A 10,713-nucleotide genomic window follows, 5' to 3' on the forward strand; every position below is an offset into this window, starting at 1 on the left:
CGTTGGGATGAATGGCTGAGATTCCTGCTACGAGACTGGCACAGGAACTGTTTGTGCATGCTGCATGGCAATGCCAACAGTAATCCACCCAATCAGCACCCTTCCCACATGCTGGAGAAATTAGTGTGTTTTATTTGAAGTGTCCTTGTTGTGTCCTGGTCTCTGAGAGTACAAGGTGAGGAATCCTGACTCCTCATTTCCTGTTAGCAATGTTTGAGTTCTCTACTTCCACACAATCATTGATTGGTCCTTCAGAAATCTGCGCTGGCTCTCAAAAATGAGGAGGCAAAAGGAGTTGCAATATCACCAGATAATATCCAATCCCCCTGCCAGGAGCCTACTCTCAGTATTTTTTCCTTAATCGTTACATTCTTTTCCTCCTGCTGCCTGGGAAGGAATGTTTAAATCCACAGTGTTAACACTCCCTGACTTATGTTTAAACCCACAGTGTTAACACTCCCTGACTTATGGCTCAGAAAGGACCTTGTCCCCAAACTATCTCCCTACTGTTCCCCTTTGATTTATTCAGGACATTCTGGTGTTAAACTATGCTGCAGGTTTATAAACTCAAGAAATTAGCTCAGCTTGTGCAGCACAAAATCCTCTTGCAGCTGAAAGTACAAAAGTCTGACAACCGCACAGCCTGAGGTATGCCGGTGAAGGTTGTAGACAGCTGCGGAAGGATTGCAGAGTGATTCACTACAGAGTGAGCACAGAGTGACTCACTACTCTGCTCGAACTGCTAGCAGCGAGGACAGCTCCAGCAACGAGCTATCACTGCCGCCTACCCAACCCCATTACCATGGCAACAGGGTTAATGTCGACAGACACAACCAGCTCACTATTATATCCACTCCCGACAGGCATACAACAGTACAGAGCAGGGATGGAACCGTATTGTCAGACACTGTGGTCCCCAGCCTCTCTCTCTCACTGGGACTGGGCAGTGATGGGGATTACACACTGGCCTCTCTCTCTCTGGGACTGGGCAGTGATGGGGATTACACACTGGCCTCTCTCTCTCTGGGACTGAGCAGTGATGGGGATTACACACTGGCCTCTCTCTCTCTGGGACTGGGCAGTGATGGGGATTACACACTGGCCTCGCTCTCTCACTGGGACTGGGCAGTGATGGGGATTACACACTGGCCTCTCTCTCTCTGGGACTGGGCAGTGATGGGGATTACACACTGGCCTCTCTCTCTCTGGGACTGGGCAGTGATGGGAATTACACACTGGCCTCTCTCTCTCTGGGACTGGACAGTGATGGGGATTACACACTGGCCTCTCTCTGGGACTGGGCAGTGATGGGGATTACACACTGGCCTCTCCCTCTCTGGGACTGGGCAGTGATGGGGATTACACACTGGCCTCTCTCTCTCTGGGACTGGGCAGTGATGGGGATTATTATACTGGCCTCTCTCTCTCTGGGACTGGACAGTGATGGGGATTATACACTGGCCTCTCTCTCTCTGGGACTGGGCAGTGATGGGGATTATACACTGGCCTCTCCCTCTCTGGGACTGGACAGTGATGGGGATTATATACTGGCCTCTCTCTCTCTGGGACTGGGCAGTGATGGGGATTATACACTGGCCTCTCTCTGGGACTGGGCAGTGATGGGGATTACACACTGGCCTCTCTCTCTCTGGGACTGGGCAGTGATGGGGATTACACACTGGCCTCTCTCTCTCTGGGACTGGGCAGTGATGGGGATTACACACTGGCCTCTCTCTCTCTGGGACTGGACAGTGATGGGGATTATACACTGGCCTCTCCCTCTCTGGGACTGGGCAGTGATGGGGATGACACACTGGCCTCTCTCTCTCTGGGACTGGGCAGTGATGGGGATTACACACTGGCCTCTCTCTCACTGGGACTGGGCAGTGATGGGGATTACACACTGGCCTCTCTCCCTCTCTGGGACTGGGCAGTGATGGGGATTACACACTGGCCTCTCTCTCTCACTGGGACTGGGCAGTGATGGGGATTACACACTGGCCTCTCTCTCTCTGGGACTGGGCAGTGATGGGGATTACACACTGGCCTCGCTCTCTCTGGGACTGGGCAGTGATGGGGATTACACACTGGCCTCTCTCTCTCTGGGACTGGGCAGTGATGGGGATTATATACTGGCCTCTCTCTCTCCCTCTCTCTCTGGGACTGGGCAGTGATGGGGATTACACACTGGCCTCTCTCTCTCTCTGGGACTGGGCAGTGGTGGGGATTATACACTGGCCTCTCTCCCTCTCTGGGACTGGGCAGTGATGGGGATTACACACTGGCCTCTCTCTCTCTGGGACTGGGCAGTGATGGGGATTACACACTGGCCTCTCTCTCTCTGAGACTGGGCAGTGATGGGGATTACACACTGGCCTCTCTCTCTCTGGGACTGGGCAGTGATGGGGATTACACACTGGCCTCTCTCTCTCTGGGACTGGGCAGTGATGGGGATTACACACTGGCCTCTCTCTCTCTGGGACTGGGCAGTGATGGGGATTATATACTGGCCTCTCTCTCTCCCTCTCTCTCTGGGACTGGGCAGTGATGGGGATTACACACTGGCCTCTCTCTCTCTCTGGGACTGGGCAGTGGTGGGGATTATACACTGGCCTCTCTCCCTCTCTGGGACTGGGCAGTGATGGGGATTATATACTGGCCTCTCCCTCTCTGGGACTGGGCAGTGATGGGGATTACACACTGGCCTCTCTCCCTCTCTGGGACTGGGCAGTGATGGGGATTACACACTGGCCTCTCTCTCTCACTGGGACTGGGCAGTGATGGGGATTACACACTGGCCTCGCTCTCTCACTGGGACTGGGCAGTGATGGGGATTACACACTGGCCTCTCTCTCTCTGGGACTGGGCAGTGATGGGGATTATACACTGGCCTCTCTCTCTCACTGGGACTGGGCAGTGATGGGGATTACACACTGGCCTCTCTCTCTCACTGGGACTGGGCAGTGATGGGGATTATACACTGGCCTCTCTCTCTGTGGTACTGGGCAGTGATGGGGATTACACACTGGCCTCTCTCTCTCTGGGACTGGGCAGTTGTGGGGTTTATACACTGGCCTCTCCCTCTCTGGGACTGGGCAGTGGTGGGGATTATACACTGGCCTCTCTCTCTCTGGGACTGGACAGTGGTGGGGATTATACACTGGCCTCTCTCTCTCTGGGACTGGGCAGTGATGGGGATTACACACTGGCCTCTCTCTCACTGGGACTGGGCAGTGATGGGGATTACACACTGGCCTCTCTCTCTCACTGGGACTGGGCAGTGATGGGGATTACACACTGGCCTCTCTCTCTCACTGGGACTGGGCAGTGATGGGGATTACACACTGGCCTCTCTCTCTCACTGGGACTGGGCAGTGATGGGGATTATACACTGGCCTCTCTCTCTCTGGGACTGGGCAGTGATGGGGATTACACACTGGCCTCTCTCTCTCTGGGACTGGGCAGTGATGGGAATTACACACTGGCCTCTCTCTCTCTGGGACTGGACAGTGATGGGGATTACACACTGGCCTCTCTCTGGGACTGGGCAGTGATGGGGATTACACACTGGCCTCTCCCTCTCTGGGACTGGGCAGTGATGGGGATTACACACTGGCCTCTCTCTCTCTGGGACTGGGCAGTGATGGGGATTATTATACTGGCCTCTCTCTCTCTGGGACTGGACAGTGATGGGGATTATACACTGGCCTCTCTCTCTCTGGGACTGGGCAGTGATGGGGATTATACACTGGCCTCTCCCTCTCTGGGACTGGACAGTGATGGGGATTATATACTGGCCTCTCTCTCTCTGGGACTGGGCAGTGATGGGGATTATACACTGGCCTCTCTCTGGGACTGGGCAGTGATGGGGATTACACACTGGCCTCTCTCTCTCTGGGACTGGGCAGTGATGGGGATTACACACTGGCCTCTCTCTCTCTGGGACTGGGCAGTGATGGGGATTACACACTGGCCTCTCTCTCTCTGGGACTGGACAGTGATGGGGATTATACACTGGCCTCTCCCCCTCTCTGGGACTGGGCAGTGATGGGGATGACACACTGGCCTCTCTCTCTCTGGGACTGGGCAGTGATGGGGATTACACACTGGCCTCTCTCTCTCTGGGACTGGGCAGTGATGGGGATTACACACTGGCCTCTCTCTCTCTGGGACTGGGCAGTGATGGGGATTATATACTGGCCTCTCTCTCTCCCTCTCTCTCTGGGACTGGGCAGTGATGGGGATTACACACTGGCCTCTCTCTCTCTGGGACTGGGCGGTGATGGGGATTATACACTGGCCTCTCCCTCTCTGGGACTGGGCAGTGATGGGGATTATACACTGGCCTCTCTCTCTCTGGGACTGGGCAGTGATGGGGATTACACACTGGCCTCTCTCTCTCTGGGACTGGGCAGTGATGGGGATTACACACTGGCCTCTCTCTCTCTGGGACTGGGCAGTGATGGGGATTATATACTGGCCTCTCTCTCTCCCTCTCTCTCTGGGACTGGGCAGTGATGGGGATTACACACTGGCCTCTCTCTCTCTCTGGGACTGGGCAGTGGTGGGGATTATACACTGGCCTCTCTCCCTCTCTGGGACTGGGCAGTGATGGGGATTATATACTGGCCTCTCCCTCTCTGGGACTGGGCAGTGATGGGGATTACACACTGGCCTCTCTCCCTCTCTGGGACTGGGCAGTGATGGGGATTACACACTGGCCTCTCTCTCTCACTGGGACTGGGCAGTGATGGGGATTACACACTGGCCTCGCTCTCTCACTGGGACTGGGCAGTGATGGGGATTACACACTGGCCTCTCTCTCTCTGGGACTGGGCAGTGATGGGGATTATACACTGGCCTCTCTCTCTCACTGGGACTGGGCAGTGATGGGGATTACACACTGGCCTCTCTCTCTCACTGAGACTGGGCAGTGATGGGGATTATACACTGGCCTCTCTCTCTGTGGTACTGGGCAGTGATGGGGATTACACACTGGCCTCTCTCTCTCTGGGACTTGGCAGTTGTGGGGTTTATACACTGGCCTCTCCCTCTCTGGGACTGGGCAGTGGTGGGGATTATACACTGGCCTCTCTCTCTCTGGGACTGGACAGTGGTGGGGATTATACACTGGCCTCTCTCTCTCTGGGACTGGGCAGTGATGGGGATTACACACTGGCCTCTCTCTCACTGGGACTGGGCAGTGATGGGGATTACACACTGGCCTCTCTCTCTCACTGGGACTGGGCAGTGATGGGGATTACACACTGGCCTCTCTCTCTCACTGGGACTGGGCAGTGATGGGGATTACACACTGGCCTCTCTCTCTCACTGGGACTGGGCAGTGATGGGGATTATACACTGGCCTCTCTCTCTCTGGGACTGGGCAGTGATGGGGATTATATACTGGCCTCTCTCTCTCTGGAACTGGACAGTGATGGGGATTATACACTGGTCTCTCTCAGGGGCTGGGCAGTGATGGGGATTATACACTGGCCTCTCTCTCTCACTGGGACTGGACAGTGATGGGAATTATACACTGGCCTCTCTCTGGGACTGGGCAGTGATGGGGATTATACACTGGCCTCTCTCTGGGACTGGGCAGTGATGGGGATTATACACTGGCCTCTCCATGGGAGTGGGCAGTGATGGGGATTATATACTGGCCTCACTCTCTCTGGAACCGGACAGTGATGGGGATTATACACTGGCCTCTCTCTGGGACTGGGCAGTGATGGGGATTATACACTGGCCTCTCTCTCTCTGGGACTGGGCGGTGATGGGGATTATACACTGGCCTCTCTCTCTCTGGGACTGGGCAGTGATGGGGATTATACACTGGCCTCTCTCTCTCTGGGACTGGGCAGTGATGGGGATTATACACTGGCCTCTCTCTGGGACTATAGGAGTTGATCAGAAACTGGCTCAGGCAAAGGAGTCTCATGTTTGTATCAAACGTGTTTAGGATCAAGCCCTTTTCCAAGATGATTAAGAATCTAGGCTGACTGGTGGAGGTGGAATCTCTTCGATAATATGGTAAGCCACATTTCCATCTTCCTGCTAATCATTAATGAACATATGACAATGGTCTGAACCTTATTTTTTTGTCTAAGTCCAAAATTAGTCAGGTTTTTTGGAAGATTTTTCGCTGTGAAATCTCATAGAACGTAGAACATTCCAGCGCAGTACAGGCCCTTCAGCCCTCGATGTTGCGCTGACCTGTGGAACCAATCTGAAGTCTATTTAACCTACACTATTCCATTATCATCCATATGCCTATCCAATGACCATTTTAATGCCCTTAAAGTTGGTGAGTCTACTACTGTTGCAGGCAATGCATTCCATACCCTTACTACTCTCTGGGTAAAGAAACTACCTCTGACATCTGTCCTATTTCTATCCCTCAATTTAAAGCTATGTCCCCTCGTGCTCGCCATTACCATTTGAGGAAAAAGGCTTTCCCTGTCCACCTTTTCTTACCCTCTGATTATCTTATATGTCTCAATTAAGTCAACTCTCAACCTTCTTCTCTCCAATGAAAACAGCCTCAAGTCCCTCAGCCTTTCCTCATAAAACCTTCCCTCCATACCAGGCAACATCCTGGTAAATCTCCTCTGCACCCTTTCCAACTCCTCTTGAGAACTCTCACCCTATCCTCCCAAACGCTTATTAATTACCTCCCCTGTCTCTGTGCTGTCTCTCATTTATGATTTCCATCCCGTTTTACAGACAAATTTCATGGAAAAACACCCCACTCAGCAGGTATCCCAGAAGTCACCAGTATCCCTTGTCCCTGCGCCATCTTTAAAAGCCCATTATTCTCCCAGACAATCACTGTCAGTCTGGGGCTGCCCTGCATGGTCCCTGACATTTACCCCCAGACATGGCAGACTGGGGGGGGTGATCAGTGCCCCACGGTGTGGGCAGTGCCCTGGAGCTCCTGCTGGATTGGCTAGTGCAGACACACCATGTCGTTTTCCCCCAGGACGGGCAGTGGAGGCCGTGACACCAGACCATGCCCAGGCTGGTCTGAGGTTACCACACAGCTCCGGGCAGGCTCAGCCGCTCTGGGGGAATGCCCAGTGCTGTCAATGACCTTCTCCACTCCACTCGCAAAACTGCCGCCATCTTCTCTCTGATACCTCACCCTCTCTCTCTCTCCCTCTCTCTCTCTCTGCCTGTCTGCTCCTGTACCCATCTCCCACCAAGACTCCTGCTGTGCTGCTCTCACTATGGCCTACAACATCTTCCCTCACTCACTATCCCCCACCCCGGCCTACAACACCTTCCCTCACTCACTATCCCCCACCCCGGCCTACCAACACCTTCCCTCACACACTATCCCCCACCCCGGCCTACAACACCTTCCCTCACTCACTCTCCACCCCAGCCTACAACACCTTCCCTCACACACTATCCCCCACCCCGGCCTACAACACCTTCCCTCACACACTATCCCCCACCCCGACACCACGAATTGCACGGCCTGGTCACTCGCCCAGGACACCTCCTCCCCTGCACCAGAAGTAACAGCTGTGCAGGGCTTTCATCTCCCATAACACCTACCCATCCCCCCCTCTCTCTGTCTGTCTGTCTCTCTCTCTCCTGCCCACATCCCCCCCTCTCTCTCCACTCCCTCCCCCCTCCCTCTCATTCCAGGACAGGGCAGAAAGACCCATTTGGGCAATGGGCTGTCCAGTCTTTGACTCCTCACCCCTTTCTATGGAGAGCGTCTGTGATTCACAGGCTGCCCTTGACTGACTGTGTTGGGTGCCCCTGACCAAACGCTGTCTCCTTGGAACTAACTGGAGCCTGCTGACAACCAGGTCAGACCTCCTGGCTTTGTGTCTGTACTAAATGGCAAGGCAGGACAGAAGTAAGATGGGCCCGGTATCTCTGGCTGAGGGGGTGGGGTATAGAAAGACAAGGCAGGGGTTCTGTCAGCATCCAGGTCAACTCAGAGTGAGAGAACACTGTGGGAGTAAGGAAAGAGCCCAAAGATACAGCCTGGTCCAGTCCTTGAGCTGAGCTGGGGGTGTGCCCCTGAGCTGAAGTGTTACAGTGAGAGTTACCGGGACAGCCCGAGGGTCAGTATCGAAGGACAGAAACGTCCTGTTAGAGGGATCAGGGATGCGCCATGAGGCTGACCCGTATCCGATGCCAATATAGAACATAGAATAGCACAGAACAGGCCCTTCAGCCCACGATGTTGTGCCCACCACTGATCCTCATGTATGCACCCTCAAATTTCTGTGACCATATGCATGTCCAGCAGTCTCTTAAATGTCCCCAGTGACCTTGCTTCTATAACTGCTGCTGGCAACGCATTCCATGCTCTCACAACTCTCTGTGTAAAGAACCCGCCTCTGACATCCCCTCTATACTTTCCTCCAACCAGCTTAAACTGTGACCCCTCATGTTAGCCATTTCTGCCCTGGGAAATAGTCTGGCTATCGACTCTATCTGAGCCTCTCATTATCTTGTATACCTCAATTAGGTCCCCTCTCCTCCTCCTTTTCTCCAATGAAAAAAGTCCGAGCTCAGTCAACCTCTCTTCATAAGATAATCCCTCCAGTCCAGGCAGCATCCTGGTAAACCTCCTCTGAACCCTCTCCAAAGCATCCACATCTTTCCTATAATAGGGCGACCAGAACTGGACGCAGTATTCCAAGTGCGGTCTAACCAAAGTTTTATAGAGCTGCAACAAGATCTCACGACTCTTAAACTCAATCCCCCTGTTAATGAAAGCCAAAACACCAAGCTTTCTTAACAACCCTGTCCACTTGGGTGGCCATTTTAAGGGATCTATGTACCTGCACACCAAGATCCTCTGTTCCTCCATACTGCCAAGAATCCTATCCTTAATCGTGTACTCAGCTTTCAAATTCGACCTTCCAAAATGCATCACCTCGCATTTATCCAGGTTGAACTCCATCTGCCACCTCTCAGCCCATCTCTGCATCCTGTCAATGTCCCGCTGCAGCCTACAACAGCCCTCTATACTGTCAACGACACCTCCAACTTTGTGTCATCTGCAAACTTGCTGACCCATCCTTCAATCCCCTCATCCAAGTCATTAATAAAAATTACAAACAGTAGAGGCCCAAGGACAGAGCCCTGTGGAACACCACTCACCACAGACTTCCAGGCAGAATATTTTCCTTCTACTACCACTCGCAGTCTTCTGTTGGCCAGCCAATTCTGTATCCAGGCAGCTAAGTTCCCCTGTATCCCATTCCTCCTGACCTTCTGAATGAGCCTACCATGGGGAACCTTATCAAATGCCTTGCTGAAGTCCATATACACCACATCCACAGCTCGACCCTCATCAACTTTTCTAGTCACATCCTCAAAGAACTCGATAAGGTTTGTGAGGCATGACCTGCCCTCGCAAAGCCGTGTTGACTGCCTTTAATCAAGCCATGCTCTTCCAGATGGTCGTAAATCCTATCCCCCAGAATCCTTTCTAACACCTTGCAGACAACAGACGTGAGACTTACTGGTCTGTAATTGCCGGGGATTTCCCTATTTCCTTTCTTGAAGAGAGGAATTACATTTGCCTCTCTCCAGTCCTCAGGTACGACTCCAGTGGAGAGCGAGGATGCAAAGATCTTCGCAAGTGGCGAAGCAATCGCATTTCTCGTTTCCCAACGCAGCCGAGGACAAATCTGGTCCGGGCCTGGCGACTTGTCAATCTTAATGTTTGACAAAATTTTCAGCACAGCAGCTTCCTCTATCTCTGTCCATTCCAGCATGCACACCTGCTCTTCAAAGGTTTCATTCACTACAAAGTTCATTTCTTTTGTAAAGATAGAAGCAAAAAACTCATTTAGGGCTTCCCCTACCTCCTCAGACTCCACACACAAATTCCCTATGCTATTCCTGATTGGCCCTACTCTTTCTTTGACCATTCTCTTATTTCTCTCGTAAGTGTAAAATGCCTTTGTGTTCTCCCTAATCCGTTCTGCCAAGCCTTTCTAGTGACTCCTCCTGGCTCTCCTTAGACCATTTTTGAGCTCCTTCCTCGCCTGCCTGTAATCCTCTACAGCTGAGTTTGACCCTTGCTTCCTCCACCTTATGTAAGCTACCTTTTCCCTTTTGACGAGATGCTCCACCGCTCTCGTCATCCAAGGTTTCTTTATCTTACCCCTTCTTGCCTGTCTCAGAGGGACATATTTATTCATCACTCACAACAACTATTCCTTAAACAGTCTCCACATGTCTATAGTGCCTTTACCATGGAACAAATGCTCCCAGTCCATGCTTCCTAACTCATGTCTAATCGCATCATAGTTTCCTCTTCCCCAATTAAATATCCTCCCATTTTGCCTCATCCTCTCCTTCTCCATAGCTATGTAGAATGTGAGGCAGTTGTGGTCGCTATCACCAAAATGCTCTCCCACCACAAGATCTGATATCTGCCCTGGCTCGTTTCCGAGCACCAAGTCTGGAATGGCCTCTCCCCTCATCGGCCTGTCAATGTACTGAGTTAGGAAACCCTCCTGAACACACCTTACAAAAACAGCTCCATTCAAATCTCATGCTCGAAGGAGGTTCCAATCAATATTGGGAAAGTTAAAGTCATCCATTACAACAACCCTACTACGTCCACACTTTTCCAAAACTGCCAACTTATGCTTTCTTCAACCTCCCTGCTGCTATTGGGGGGCCTGTAGTAAACCCCTAAAGAGGTGACTGCTCCCTTGCTGTTCC

This window comes from Chiloscyllium plagiosum, unplaced genomic scaffold (genome assembly GCF_037043375.1).
Source record: "Chiloscyllium plagiosum isolate Xiang-an unplaced genomic scaffold, Cpla_swu_hap1 HiC_scaffold_24, whole genome shotgun sequence".
Lineage (NCBI taxonomy): Eukaryota > Metazoa > Chordata > Chondrichthyes > Orectolobiformes > Hemiscylliidae > Chiloscyllium > Chiloscyllium plagiosum.